Source organism: Pteronotus mesoamericanus, unplaced genomic scaffold (assembly GCF_021234165.1).
Source record: "Pteronotus mesoamericanus isolate MK-2021 breed Mesoamerican mustached bat unplaced genomic scaffold, CSHL_Meso_final contig_24, whole genome shotgun sequence".
In the NCBI taxonomy this organism is placed as follows: domain Eukaryota; kingdom Metazoa; phylum Chordata; class Mammalia; order Chiroptera; family Mormoopidae; genus Pteronotus; species Pteronotus mesoamericanus.
The window spans coordinates 5,078,188-5,094,314 of record NW_026555100.1 but is presented as its reverse complement, the minus strand read 5'-3'; the positions used below and the strand labels follow the sequence as shown (position 1 = coordinate 5,094,314).

The following is a 16,127-nucleotide window of genomic DNA, read 5'->3' as shown; positions in this document are numbered from 1 at the left end:
AGTCAGAAAAATTCAGTTAAGCCACTCTTAGATTCCTAATCATCAGATAACTGAGATAATAACTGTTTGTTGTTTTAACCTCCTAAGATACGGGTGAGTTTGTTACAGTGCCAAGTAACAGTCATAAATAAGCCAGAAGTGTTTTGCTGTTTTTTGAAGACACTCATATACCCATCCCTTATCCTGCATTCAGTACCTCATTGGAAGGTTGGCATGCGTGGGTTGGGCTTGTTTCCTAACAGGAACTCACTGTGGCTTGGTTACGCTAAAAGCCTATTTTTTGGGAGGATGACCCCTAATATGAGTGTCTGGAAGTTTATTCTCTGAGTCTTTTAAATTTCTTTATAGAAAAGCCTTCTAGTGTCCTTCCTGAAGTTATTTTGAAAAATAAAGCCTGGCTGTTTTATTATTAGACTTGGCCAGGAAAAGGGGGCTATAGGTGCCATAATTAAATTGGCAGTTTCATCTGTCCCTCCCTACTTTGTTTAGAGATGCTTCCATTTGGTTTCTTGAGGGAATAACCCTCTAATGTATTTTAGGAATTGTAAGTTGTGATGGAGAGATGGTAGGCAGTTCCCCACTTTTAGTTTCTAAAAGTTTAGTTTAGTTCCCCTGACTTATCTGTTTCTTCTGAGACTTAAAGCTTTTGCAAGTGGACTAGGTTGGCTAATCATATGTAGCCTCTTTCTGTTGCCTTTGAGATTTTAGTTTCTTGAGCTCTGCTAAGTTCCTCATTTTCTCTTTTACTGAAAATGTGTAGAAACTTCTTGATGATTAATGCTTATATTATTCTTGTTACTGTAGATGCTTACCTTTTTTGGTACCTTTATTATCATTTTAACAGAGTCTTGGAAGGAAGAATAGATAGCCTTTCTGCATATATTTAAGTGGAAGTCCAAGGGATATGCATGTGTATATATTTCACTATTATTATATGTATTGTAGGAGGAAATATATAATTATAAATTCATAGAATTTTGAATAGATTGGAATTTGGAGATCATTTAGTTCTCTTTAATCATTTTACAGCAGAGGAACAGACTCAGAGAAGTTACATGTTTTATCCAAAATTACAATTAGCAGTGCAAACTTGAGATGGAATCTGTAATTCCTGACCCTTATTTGTTTCCTGTTTTACCATGCCATACTACTTTTATTTTTTAAGTAGATTCTTAAATTATTGATAATTGAAGCATATTGTACAAACTACTACTATCTACATGCCAGATTTTGGGGATGCAAAATGAGTAAGCCTGCTTTCTATCTCATAGAGCAATTGCTGGATAAATAAATCTTACTTTCCATTAGTTCAGATCTTTTGTTGATTGTTGGCCTCATTCTTTGTTTCAGATTTTGAAAAATTTATGCGATGATCTTAACTTGTAATTTCTCAGCAGTGTTTTGAACAAAAGGGAGGTTTTTTTTCTTTTCTTTTCTTTTTTTTAATTTGCAATTTCCTTTGACTTGCCTGGCTTTCATTTCCTTATTCTCTTCTGCTTTCTAATAATCTCTTACTTGAAAGGAAGCTCAGTATTCTTTTTTTGTAGTAGGTTTATAATTAAACATCCATAGTATAATCCTTGCATGCAGCATTTATAAACATTGCTGAGGGGAGAGACAATTAGTAAAAGTGTCTCAGTGAATCTTTTACATGTACAGTAAGCTGTTGGTGCAGAGGAACTGCACTATACTTTTGCCACATGCCTTAGCGTATTGTTGGGAACCTTAGGTAATTGCTAAATAGTGTCTGACTTAAAAATATTTTCTATGAAAGACCTTTTTAGAAGTAAAGTTTTAAGTGATCAGTGTTTAAAGTTGAGGGAATTGATACTTCTTTTGCTTTTAGATACATTTTTTCCCCAGTGATATTAGTTAAGTTTTCGAAGTAGTTTTCTAAAGAACAAGAATGGTCAGATACTAGTGGTCTTTGCAAATTAGACTGGTGTAGCATAAAGGATTGAATCTAAAGAAGGGCCGTGGATCACCCTGACTAGTTTGGCTCAGTTACTTGGGTGTTCTGCCGCAAAGCAAGAGGTCACCGGTTCAATTCCTGGTCAGGGCATGCCTGGGTTGTGGGTTCATCCCTGATCTGGGTGAGTTTCTAGAGATGTTTCTCTCTCCCTCTCTTTCTCCCTCCCTTCCTTGTCCCTAAAAATAAATAAGTAAAACCTTTAAACTAAAAATAAAACTAAGTAAAGAAGGGCAATGGAGAATATATCTGACTTTCAAGAATAAAGGAAAAAATAAGAGAATAATAATATTTAACAATTATTTTCTGTTAGTAATAGCATTTATTTGACGTGTATTAGGTATGTTTTTATATGGTATGAATTAATCCTCATGACAACTTTATGAGTTAGGTATCCTCATAAAGAATAATTTAAGTTGATAAATTTGTTCATGACCAAAAAAACATATCAGTCATAGTTCAGAGATTTGAAATACAGGTTTGTTCATTGTAAAACCTGTATTCTTTAATTTTTCTTTAAAGATTATTTACTTATTTTTAGAGAGAGGGGAAAGGAGAGAGGAAGAGAGGAAAAGAAATATTTATGTGAGAGAGAAACATGATTGGTTGCCTCTCGCACTCCCCCACTTGGGTATCTGGCCCGCAACCCACGCATGATCCCTGACTGGGAATCAAACCAGTGACCTTAAGTTTGCAGAACGACACCCAACCCACTGAGTTGCACCAGCCAGGGCTAAAACTTGTATTCTTTATTCTCTCCTACCTTATTATAGAAATATTAATTTGAAAGTAAAAAACTGAATTATATATCCAGAATTTTTTGGTGTAAATTACGGTACATAGGCAAAGATTTATAAACTTAATGAAATTCTCTTTTCCTTCAATTACAGATATACTATGGGTGAGAAGATGTGTGTAATTTGCCTCCCCCGAATTGTCAATATTTAGTTTTAATTAATGTGTTAGAGTAGATTAACAATTTTTTTGTGAGAGATTGAAAGATTCAACAGTTTTCTTAACTAAGTTTTCAAAACAATGAACATCTTGTATTGTGTGGTGGTATGTTGCCTGCATTTGATGTGTTTCCAGAATAGAGCAAGCATTGCCATGATTGAGAAATATCAATTAGGTAATTATTTGATATTCAAAATTAATATTCTTCTAGAATATCATATTGCTTATTTGAAAATTATAAAGCTAATTTTTCCCCCGGGATAAGAAAAACTTATAATCGTTATCTAATTGAAAGAAAAGCAGAATTAAGTTAGTCAGTTTTGATGTGTCCAATTTGCCAAAATAGTACAACTGAAAATAAATATGAACAGTTGCGGCATGAAGTAGGCTATTGAAAATAGTCTTTTTTTAGCACATTGAAGAGCCGCGGTGTTGTGTTAGGGGAGGAGGAAATGTGGAACATATGAATGTTTTTTTGGGATCAGTTTTGGTCTAATTATGGAGAGTAAAGGAAGAGATATGTATTAAAAGGGATGGAAAAGGGAGGGAAGGAATCTGTAAGACAAGCTTGCCTTGATTTTCTTTGACACCAGGAACACACCACGAAGGTGAGAGGAATGAAACAATGAATGAAATGGTAATTGGGAAATAAAAACCATTATTACAAATGAAAATACTGTTTAAGAAGAGAAGCTAGAATAGTTGAGGAAATAGGTGTTTTCTCATAGATCTCAATCTTTAATAATGTAACCATACAAACACTAGGTAAGTCTTGATTAATGTAAGCATACATGAAAGATATTACTTAATGTTCACTCCAAAAATACTCGAAGTAACAATAGTTGGTCATAAATTTCAATGCTGATGATTCAGTGTCAAAAATTTACAACTGAATTATTTGTATAAATTAAGATGAATTACTTCTATAAATGTGTGTATATTAGGTTTGAACATCAAACAATATTTGGAGTGTCAAGTGATACTCCTTATGTAAAGTTAAAAGCTTAAAGTGTTTTAAAACTACATGTGAAATGCTCTGACACTTTAGTAGGTAATTCTTTATAAAGCCTATTTTGCAATATTTTCTTTTGCAAGTTTTAACATTATGCTTTGTGTGCTTGGTCTTTAATGGACCTGAATTGATTTTTGGATGTGATGTGAGGTAGCGATTCAGTCTTTTAAAATCTTTTCCTTTTGGAGAATCAACTGTTTTATCAATACATTGTGAATAATCCAGCCTTTACTTACTGGTATACAATGTCAATTTTTATCTATAGCTCGGTTTTTAGGCTCTTAGTTCTTTTTTCTGGTCTTTGTCTTTGAACTAATGCAACCCTAGCTTTATTTTATAGCTAAACTTTACAATAATGCTTGAAGTCTGATAGGACAAGTCCCTACACTTTTTGTTTTTATTGAAGAATTTCCTTAGTAATTTTTGGCTCTTTTGTACATACATTTTAGAATAAGCTTGCCAAATACTACAAAAATTCTTTCTGGAATTTTGTTTAGAATTGTACTGCATTTGTAGATTAATTAAAAAAAATGAGATGTTTATCATGAGTTTTTAAAATCTGTATGTTTTTCCTTTATTTTAACTATTCTTTTATATGTTTCATTAACACATAGGCTTTAAGTACATTAAATACAGGGTTACAAAATGGTTAGGTTTTAAAAAACATATGTCTTCTCTACTGATTATTGCTAAGTTTGTTAGCTTCAAAAATGATAAAAATGTTTGTTTGGAAAAAATTCAAACCATGTAAAAGTGATTAAAGTTAAAACAAAATCTGAGCTAAGTTATTATCTCTGTAGCTATGCTGTACACTGGTACTTTTTGTGGTGATAGAAAGATTGTGTATCTGTGCTGTCCAATATGGTAACCTAACCAGTAGTCACATTTAGCTTTGAATATTTGAAGTATGGTTGTGTAACTGACAAATTGAATTTTAAAATTTTGTTTAATTTCAGTTAATTTAAACTTAAATAGTGATGGGATTAGTGGTTAAAATATTAAACAGGATAGCTTGGTGTTATTGTAAAATTTTATAGTTTTTTGTTAGGTTTATTTTAGGTATTTTAAAAATATAATTGTTGCTGTCGTGAGTATAATAGTTTTCAGCAGCATTTTCTAGGTTATTGCTGGTATTTGGAAATAATACTGAATTTTAAATATTTCATTAACTTACTTGTGACCTGCATTAAAGGAAAGATCATCCTTGGTTATTATGATTCTTTTAGATTATTAGAGTCTTATAATTTGAAATAAATTGGTATTCGATTCTGAATCTTTATATTTCACATATTTAGTGATTGTCCTTGAGTCGCTCTGGGGCTTCCTCAGATAAGACCTAAATTATGTATACAAGTGACCACAGACTCATTCATGAAGTCTTCACTTTGCCCTAGGTATAATTAGATGATGTTCCTTTGCAGATTCTCTGATGTTCAGACCTGACTTTGAATACTGAGGAAAATGGTATTTGTAAGGCTTACCTAAATATAGATTCATTTTGAAAAGTTCATTTAAACTCAGTATAGATTTTTTTTTGGAGTACCTGCTTTGTGGTCAGCATTTTCCCAAATACTGGGAATACATGTTGAGTAAATTTCTTCCCTTTAGCATTTAGTAGTCTGAAACATGTATGAAGCAATCACTTTATTACTGTGGCATTATAGAATAGAGGTTAATTACGAGTGTTCTCTGGAGCTACTTGGAGTTGTGTGACCTTGGTTATGTTTCTTAATCTATGGAAGTCAGTTTCTGTGTGAATAAATTATGAATATTATAATAAGTATGTTAAAATAGAAATATAATGTGAGGATTGGATGAGATAATTTATGTATTTACCATATGTTAGCTAATATTATTTGGCTACTAAGGAACTTGGAATGTGTCTCATGTCCCTATTATGGACAATTAGGTTTAAGTAGGGGGATGGCATGTTTGGATTCACATTTGGAATTATGTAAAGCATTGTGTCTGCAGTAAGTCATTGGATTTGAGGGGATAGATTAAAAAGGAGACTGGCCCTGACTTGTGTGGCTCAGTTGGTTGGGCGTCATCATGCAAAGTGAAAGGTTGCTGTATGCATTTCTTGGTCAGGGCACATGCCTGGTTTGTGGGTTTGGTTCCCATTGGGGTACAGAGGCAATCAGTCAGGGGTGCAGAGGCAACTAATTGCTGTTTCTCACATTAATGTTTCTCTCCCTCTCTTCCCTTCTTTTTAAAAAATGAATAAATAAGGTCTTTAAAAAAAGGAGGCTGTAGCAATAGACCTGTTGAGAGATGATGACTTCATTGTTGTATTTAATATAGAAGCGTTGGGAGAAAGTTCAATAATATGTTAGTGTTCCAAAGTTAAGACTTGGTGATTGATTTATTGAAGAGGGCAAAGGGACCAGAGATGATATTCCAACTTTTGGCCTTAAAAAGTTGGCTGAGTATATGGTGATATTTACAACAGAGGGAGGACATTTTAGAAGGGATAGAGAAATTCAGTTCAATTTTGTTCATGCATAAGATGAATATGTGATATCTAGTTGGGCCTATTTAGAAGGAGTTTGATTTATGTTTCAGGTAGATAGAGGATTTGTGGCTGGAGAGATGTATTATTTTACATTAGTTTCAGGCATACAGCATAGTTGTTAGACCATTATATAATTTAATTAGTTATCTCCCTGAAAATTCTAGTACACACCTGGAACCATACATAGTTATTACACCATTACTGACTATATTTTCTATGCTGTACTTTACATCCCCGTGATGTAAATAAACATTAAACTTAATTTTATTTTACACAATGCCATTCAATAATGTTAGCTATTATTATCATCATCATTGTCATCATCATTGTTATATAGGTGGTATTAAAGCAACCAACAGAGAGCCTTTCTAAGGAAAGGGTATAAAGTAAAAGAGGAAGTGGGCTGGAAGATAGAACATTTAATAGATGGGTAGATGAAGAAGAATTATGGAAGGAGATGGAGAGGAAATAATGAACTTGTAGCAGAAAAACTAAGACAGGATCTCACAAAGTATAGTGAGTTTGTATGACAGAGTGGTTAATAGTATCAGATGTAACAGATGTCTATTATTATAAGGCCTGCAAGAGTGGAAGTAAATCAACAAATAAGTGCTGGCGAGGAAATGGAGAAAAGGAAATCCTTTATAACTGTTGGTGGAATTGCAAATTGGTGCAGACACTATGGAATACAATATTGAGGTTCTTCAGAAAATAAAAAATAGAGCTACCTTATGACCTAGCAGTTCCACTTCTGGGTATATATCTGAAGAAATTCAAAACACTAATTTGAAAAGATGTGAATCCCTGTGTTCATTGCAGCATTATTTACAATAGCCAAGATATAGAAGCAGCCCAAGTGCCCATCAGTAGATGAGCGTGTAAAGAAGATGTGGCACATATATACAGTGGAATATTACTCAGCCATAAAAAAGAGTGAAAACTTAACCATTTGTGACATGGATGGACCTAGAGGTTATTATGCTAAGTGAAATAAGTAATTCAGAGAAAGACAAACACCATATTATTTCACTTATATGTAGAATCTAATGAACAAAATGAACAAACAAAACAAAAACAGACTCATAGATACAGAAAATAAACTGAGATTTGTCATATGGAAGGGGTTTTGCGGATTGGGTAAAAAAGGTGAAGGGACAGAGAAGTACAAATTGGTAGTTAAAAAATAGTCATGGGGATGTAAAGTACAGCATAGAAAATATAGTCAGTAATAGTGTAATAACTATGTATGGTTCCAGGTATGTACTAGAATTATCAGGGAGACAACTAATTAAATTATATAATGGTCTAACAACTATGCTGTATGCCTGAAACTAATGTAAAATAATACTAAATGTCAATTGTAATTGAAAATAAAATAAGTTCAAAAACAAAACAAAAAACAGGAGTCCAGTGGATTTTTTGATAGGATGTCAGTGTTGACCTCAGCTATGTAAAATCACAGTGGATTTTTTGATAGGATGTCGGTGTTGACCTCTGCTATGTAAATCACAGTGTAAATCACAGTAAATCACAGTGAAGCAAAAGCCAGATTAAAATGTATTTAGAAATAAATGGGAGGACTTCTATCAAGTGCTAACAGCCTAGCAGCATAGGCTGGCGTGGCTCGCCTCTTCGCACGACAAAATTACAGCTAAATTATAGAACAGCCATCACTCAGAATTATCAGAAATCTAGTTGAATGGAAGTCTGACAACTGCTGAATTAACGAAACCACATCCATTGAGACTGGTACATGGGACAGAGAAAGGGAGCAGGCTGGTTTTCCCTTTCACACGTCGGGGATAAAATTTTGGGAGGGATATCTTGGGAGTGAGGAGTCTCAGACCCACACCACGCCCCACAGCCCATGGTTCCAGTTGCCAGGAAGATAAGTCTCCACAACTTCTGGCTACAAAAACCCACAGGGATTGAGTCAGTGGAAGAAACTTTTGGAGTCCTGAGCTGGCCCTCTTAAAGAATTTACACATGGACTCACCTACTCAGAGTTACTCCCTTTGAGCTCCAGCACTGGCTAGCTGCTTGAAAGGCACCAGTGGTACACAGGGTGAAACTGAAATGTGTGGCATCAAGGCGAGCAGAGGCCATTGTGTATTCTAAATCCTACCCCCACAGAGCCTTCTAGCTGGTGCCATATCTGAGACTCCATCAGCCTGGCTAACACTGTTTGACCTGCCTTGGAGATCCGCAGATACTCTGCCCCCACCCCAACTCATGGGCCCACCCAAGCTGCTTTTCCATATCAATGGCTGGTCTTGGCTCCTGCTTCACAACTTCCCAAATCCTATCAAACAAGCAACAGCTGGACTTAGTGAGCCCCAGGCATGGCACTAGCAGCAGCCAGTATAGGTTCACAGCTTGGCTTTGCCTGGGAATCTCCAAGCCCAGCATAAGTAGCAGCCTTTTCAAATTGCTTTATAGCTCAAGCAGGGTGCCCTGGGCAAAACACAGGTGGGGGCTAACCTTGGCCTGTACCACCGAGGAAACACCAGAGCCAGCACACCCAGTGGACAGCTACAGACCATCTCGAGAGCACTAGCACCCTGCCCTTGCACAACTGATCCTCCACGTAGGGCGGAGTTTGGTGGTAGTGGTCACAGTCAGTCCTTGCAGCTGACTGGCCTGGATAAATTCCTCCCATTGATGTGCCAACAGCAACCAAGGCTCAACTAGAAGAGGAGGGTGTACTCAGTCCACACGAAGGTCACACCTTGGGTACCCACCTTGGGTGATATGGGAGGCTGTGCAAGTGGATTCTACAGGACATTTACTACATTAAGCCACACTACTAAGACACGAAATCAAAGCAACACTATCTAATACATAGAAACAAACACAGGGAGGCTGCCAAAGTGAGGAGACAAAGAAATGTGGCACAAATGAAAGAACAGATCAAAACTCCAGAAAAAGAACTAAACAAAATGGAGATGGGCAATCTATCAGGTGCAGAGTTAAAAACACTGGTTATAAGGATGCTTAGGGAATTTAGTGAGGACCTCAATAACATAAAAAAGATCAAGCCAGGCATGAAGGATACACTAATTGAAATAAAGAACAATTTACAGGGAAACAACAGTAGAGTGGATGAAGCTGAGAATCAAATCCATGATTTGGAACATAAGGAAGCAAAAAACAACCAGTTAGAGTGACAAAAGAATCCAAAAAAACAAGGATAATGTAAGCAGCCTCTGGGACAACTTCAAACATTCCAACGTTCATATCATAGGGGTGCCAGAAGGGGAAGTGAAAGAGCAAGACATTGGAAATCTATTTGAAAAAGTAATGAAAGAAAACTTCCCTAATTTGGTGAAAGAAATAGACATGCAAGTCCAGGAAGCACAGAGAGTCACAAACAAGATGGATGCAAAGAGCCCTACTCCAAGACGCATGATAATGAATATGCCAAAGATTAAACATAAAGGGAGAATCTTAAAAGCAGCAAGAGAAAAACTGTTAGTTGCAAAAGAGTCCTACAGGGGAGTTCCCACAAGACTGTCAGCTGATTTCTCAAAAGAAACTTTGCAGGCTAGGAAGGGACCCGCAAGGAATATTCTCCCCTCCCCGCTTGGAGGGACCGGCAAGGAATATTCAGAGTCATGAAAAGCAGGGACCTCCAGCCAAGACTGTTCTATCCAGCAAAGCTGTCATTTAGAATCAAAGAGCAGATAAAGAGCTTTCCAGACAAGAAAAAAACTAAAGGAGTTCATCATCACCAAACCTTTATTATATGACATGTTAAAGGGACTTATTTAAGAAAAAGATCAGAACTATGAACAATAAAATGGCAAAAAAATACGTATCTATCAGCAACTGAATCTAAAGACAAATGAAGCAAACAAGACTAGAGACAGAATCATGGATATGGACAGCATTTTGATGGTTGCCAGATGGGAGAGGAGTGTGGGGAATGGGTGAAGAGGTGAGGAGATTGAGAAGTACAAATAGGTTGTTACAGAATAGCCATGGGGATGTACAGTATAAGAAATGGAGTAGCCAGAGAACTTAAACGAATGACCCATGGACATGAACAAAGTTGTCGGGATTGCCTGAGGGAGTAGAGAATGCTGAGTGGAAGGGGACAAAGGGAGACAAATGAGAACAAGTGTAATAGCATAATCAATAAAATACAATTAAAAAAGTAAAATAATAAATAAAAATTAAAAAAAAGAAATACAAGAGAGGTGTTTTATAACATGGGCCAATTCTCTTGATGTGGCCTAAGAACCAAGCAGTGACATATAACACTTACCAAATTAAAAAAAATTCTGTTAATGAAATATGTGGCTAGTCATTTGGAGTAATTATCAACTTTTAAAAAATAAAAGCACAAAAAAAGAAGAATGTAAGTATACAAAGAGTATAATTTTTTTTGTTTAGGTTTAAATCCAGTTTAATCCTTTTTCCTTCAGCTTTTCTAATTAAGTTTTAATCCTCATCTGGTTTTCTAATGAGAATTTAAAGTATTATTTTCATAATCCAAGTACTTTTGCTATTATTTTCATTCCAACCCTGTGGTTTACTCTTATTTTGTTTCTTTTTAAACCTCTTGAATTTCAACTTTAGTAGGAAACATTGTTATGGTGATTAACATTTTGGGCTCCCTTTTCTTCCTCCCAAGTATGGTTTCATCAACCTTTATTTTTTTAATTGCAAGAGCCAATTAAATATGTTTAAAATCTTACGACCATACACACACTGTCTACCTGATTGATTCTACCAATTCTATAAAATTTTGCTGAACATTATTAGGATTCTTTGGGTTATGTGGTAATGTTTGTAGATTTCTAGGAATTTTACTTGTTATATCTCTGAAGGCTATCTTAGTTGCAGGTATTTATGGAATGATTTATTTTCACCCTGCTATGTAACAGTTCTAGCTTGGCATTAACTACATGTGTGACATTGGGTAAGCAGTGGTCCCTGGCCTTTTTGGCACCAGGGACGAGTTTCATGGAAAACATTTTTTCCACAGACTGGGGCAGTGGGATGGTTTCAGGATGATTCAAGTGCATTACATTTATTGTGCACTTTATTTCTATTATTACATTGTAATACAATATACATTGTAATATATAATGAAATAATTACACAACTCACCATAATGCAGACTCAGTGGGAGCCCTGAGCTTCTTTTCCTGCAACTAGATGGTCTCATCTGGGGGTGATGGGAGACCGTGACACCTGAAGTGTGTTGCTTATGTCCAGTCTACTCTGTAATCTCGTTTTGGTTGCTCTCATGCAGAAAACCCTGCTTCACAAAGATAGGATACTGGAAATGGAAGCAGGCTTTTCAGTGCTTTTGTGGAAATCTCAGGATATTCCGCCTTGACTTTAATCCAGAATGAATGGAGATTGAAGTTGTCTCAAATATACTTTTAAAGCCATTGTCATTTGCGATCTCAAGCAGTTGGTCCTCTTCTTGCTCGGACAAAATTGATTCACCTGGCTTATTCACAGATGGGCCGTGGACCCATTTTGGGGTCTTTTGTAGTTGGGAAGTAATGCTCAAACTCTTTTGAAAGATGAGATAGGTGATTATGTACCTGCTGGGAGAAAAGAAGGCCCTGGCTCAGTCTCTTTTAAGATCGCTGCTAATGTTGGAAGCATGTCAAAAACCCCAGTGTTCATTCGTCGCCCCCATAATTCCAGTTTGGTTTTGAGTGCAGCCACTTTATCTGCTGACTTGAACACAGTCATCCTTATCCCCTGAAGTGACAGACTGAGTTCATTGAGCAGATTGAAGATGTCACACAAATAAGCAAATTTAAAATTTTTCTAATAGTGTCTTTTTTTTAATTTGCAAACTAAATTAAAAATTAGAATGTTATTCTTTTAGGCAGCAAGTAGATAATGAACAGCTGTAGGTTATTGTAGTGGTATTTCGTATAGTTATTAACGTACCAAAAATTGAATTAAGTGGCTATTTATATGGGAGAATTATACGAAAAATGCAGATCTAGATGGAAGTTTATGATTGAAGAACTACACATATATACACATCAGTATATTTATAGACATATATAAAGAAATAAATCAACATACACATGGATATGTGTCAATAATTTGGCCTTGCTCAAAGAGAGGTCTTGTTTTTGCCCTTGGCTTCTGGGAGGTAATCTATGTCATATGCGTAGAAGTGTCTTTTTGTTTAGTATGGGGGGGGGGTTGGCCACACCCAACAGTGTGACCAATTATGTGATTTAGGGTGAGGCTCTGGGGCATAGGTATCAGTCGACTTGGAGATCTAGTTAAACCACTTAAGCAGTCAGTTGATTAACCATGCCTATGTAATGAAGCTTCAATAAAAAAAGACTCTGGACACTGAAGCTCAATGAGCTTCCCTGGTTGGCAGTACCCTACCATATTGTCACATATCAACAGTGTGCCATGTTGATGCCAAGAGAGTAATGCATTCTGGAAGCTTTGCATTTAGAATTGTCCCACGCACTGCCCTGTGTGTCTCTTCTCTTGGCTGATTTTGATTTGTATCCTTTTCTTGTAATCTGTAACCATGTAATCGGTATGATGGCTTTCAGTGAGTTCCGTGAGCCCTTCCAGTGAATTATCGAACCCAAGGGTAGTTTGGGGAACCCCCTAAATTTGCAGATGGTGTTAGAAGTGAGAACAGTCTTGAGTTCTATCTCCTCAAACCTTGCAGTTTTATATATAGGCTGGATTTCTATGTGTGTAGGTAAGGTAGAGGTAAGAAAAATAAAATTGAGAAAAATCCAGCAAAGATGAAGAAGAATAAAGGTAATTGAGATCCGATGGACTGTTTCCTGGTTTGGGGCAGGGGGAATCAGATCAGAGAAAGAAATACTATAGGAAGATTTTTGAGGACTGTTTGAAATTGGAGAACTGATTTGCCTAGAGAATAGTTCAAAATGGATCTTGGAAACTGATTGTTGAGGACCTGGTGATGTACTGTGTGTATTAGGAGAGTAAAATCTTCCTTTTGGTAATTTGATCAAAACCAGGCTATGCTTGCCTGCTTCTTGCCTCTATGGACCTTTTATTCAGGTGTCCTTTATTATTCCCTTCAAATTGTTATCCTGAAACTTTAAATGGGAAGGTTGTTTATGGGGAAGGCGCAATGAAGAGAGATATTATGGGGGAAGAGAAAAATGGGGAACAGATAAAAGCTGTCCTTTTCTTGCCTGTCTTAGGAAGGAGATAATTACTTCCTTTTTTATATGAACAGTGTATACTATACTTTTTTGTAAAACTTATCACACAGTGAAGAGTTAATTTTATTCTGATTTGCTTACTGAATTGTGAGGTCCTTAAGCAAGATATGTTTGTGATTTCTCTATAATTAGCCAGCTAGAGAAAGAAGGAAAGTAACACTGATCGAGTTCCTATTGTATATGTACCAAAGCACTTTGCTAATATACAGGTATCATCAAATCCACTGATTTAAAACTTTTTAACTTACATAAAAATGTTTTGATAAAGAAGTACTTTCTCACTCGTTAGGTTAATAATTATGAGTTTTTATTGTAATGTTAAATAAAACTGATAAATCATTCTTTTAGTGGACTCTTAATACAGTGATTTGATACCTATCATCATCTATTTCTAAAAATGCACGAATAAGCTCTTTTTTTAACATTTAAAAAGTTTACATTCTTTTTTCTGTTTAAGTTTATATTTCTCTTACACTTTTCCTCACCAGATTTTATCCTTATGTAATGTATTTTTATGCAGGAATTATATTTTGCATGTAATATATTATGAAAGTAATCTATTTTATGCATTAAAGCCTTTCATGCATATTGATCACCCTATCATATGTCTCTTCCATAAAAATATATATGTAAATTGAATTAAAAATATCTCCTAGTCATTACATTATAATTAGCATGTAGTTAGTAAAACAACATAAATGCATTAAAATGTTATTAAATAGTTATTAAACAGAAGAAAATGAAGTTAAATGCATCTTTTGATGACATGGGTGAAGCAAGTTTTTATTTGTTTTTGGTTCAACTTATTGTGTATAAATAATACCCATTGCTGCAGTAAGACAAGTTCTGCATCATTCTATTTCTCTTTTTTCATTAGAGGTGTAAGTGCTGAGAAAAAAGTTCACATAATTAATTGGGTGGTAATAGGTTTTTGTTTCAGTTTTGTCACTCAATTATTTGAACTTCTTTTATCAAACATTATTTTTATTTATCAGCTGGTAATTTGATTAGGTCTCTCTTAAATTTTATTGGAAACAAAGAATTAGAAACTACTTGCCTTGGTCATTTATTAGAGTTACTAGAGGCGTGAATTCTGGGAAGTATACCAAAAAAGGCTTTATTAAGCCTTTTTAAATAACTAGTAATTATATCTATTAGTGTTTTTCTTATAGGTGTATGTTTATCTTAACATTTCAGGAGGTGATGGTACAAGTCAAATATTGTTAATTTCAATATGTCTTTGTGAAAAGGAATTTTTTTTTTTTTGATAAAATGTCTTTATCAAGTACCCTAAATGTCTTTTAGTGAAAGCCATTCATTCAGGTTAAGACTGTCTGCCTTGGAAACTTATTGGTGAAACTATTCTTCATTGTCAAACCAATCAGATTGATTTTCATGGTAGAAAAGGCTTGGTCTCATTTTCAGTTCGAATAAATGGCTTGGTTCATGTTTCTGTGACAATCATCTTTTGATATTTAATCTTTGGTAAATAAATGAAAGGCCAAGGAGCCTTATTTTAAGTTTGTTTACTGGAAGAAATAAGTTGACACTGTCTTTATTTTTTCTTATTAGAAACTGCCTTACTTTTGTTTCACAGGACTCTTCCTGAAAAGCAATACATTCTTTAATAATGATTATGGGATGAGAGAGAGAAACTTTTAAAATGAAAATTGCAGCCCTGGCTGGTGTGGCTCAGTGGATCGAGTGTTGGCCTGCAAACCAAAAATGAAAATTACAATCAACTTGTGCCCCATTTCATTATATATCTGCAAATAGAACATCCTATCACAGTTCCCCATTTATAATTTCTGGCTTCATTATTTAAAGAAGTAATGTATAAAAAAGAAAGCCCTGTAGTCAGTTTGTGGCATTAAAGAAGATTTTGCAGACAAAATATGAATCATTCCTTGTATTGTACTTCAGAGATTTTTACACACTAGACAGTGTGATACAGGATGGGTGATAGATATGCTATCTATCTGTATTCTTTTATATAGAATATGCTTCTATTTATATTCTTTTTATAAAGTGGATAAAGGCGCTTGTGAAAGGGGAAGCAAGAAAGGAAAATCTACATGGTTACTCCACTTGGATCTCTGATCCATTGTCAGGTAGGTTAGTTGTAGGAAAGGGTTGAATACAATTGGAATTGAAGACTTGGGAATTGCCATCCATTTTTTTTAAACGTATTTCAGCAATGTAGTCCTTAGAAATTCTGTTAACTTCAGCAATAATTTGAAAGATCTCTGTTCTAAAACTTATAGCAACCTCTAACTTATAGATAGGGAATAGACTTAAAGAGGTAAAATAATTGCCTATACTCATTAAGCTAGTAAATGGTCTGTTCAGTCAGGAACTTCAAAACTTATTTCTCTTACATCACATTACCTACTCCATAGTCTGGTGCACAGCAGATATTTGCTATGTGTTTAACAAATGGATAACTGCATATTTTTACTCTTAAATACTTAA

At 35.1% G+C, this 16,127-nt stretch overlaps 1 protein-coding gene across 3 annotated transcripts in view; it reads left to right on the top strand.

Annotated features, from left to right (window-relative positions):
• The window catches only part of ADK (adenosine kinase), a 581,730-nt gene that overhangs the window by 65,675 nt on the left and 499,928 nt on the right, over positions 1-16,127 (top strand). The window lies entirely within an intron of this gene.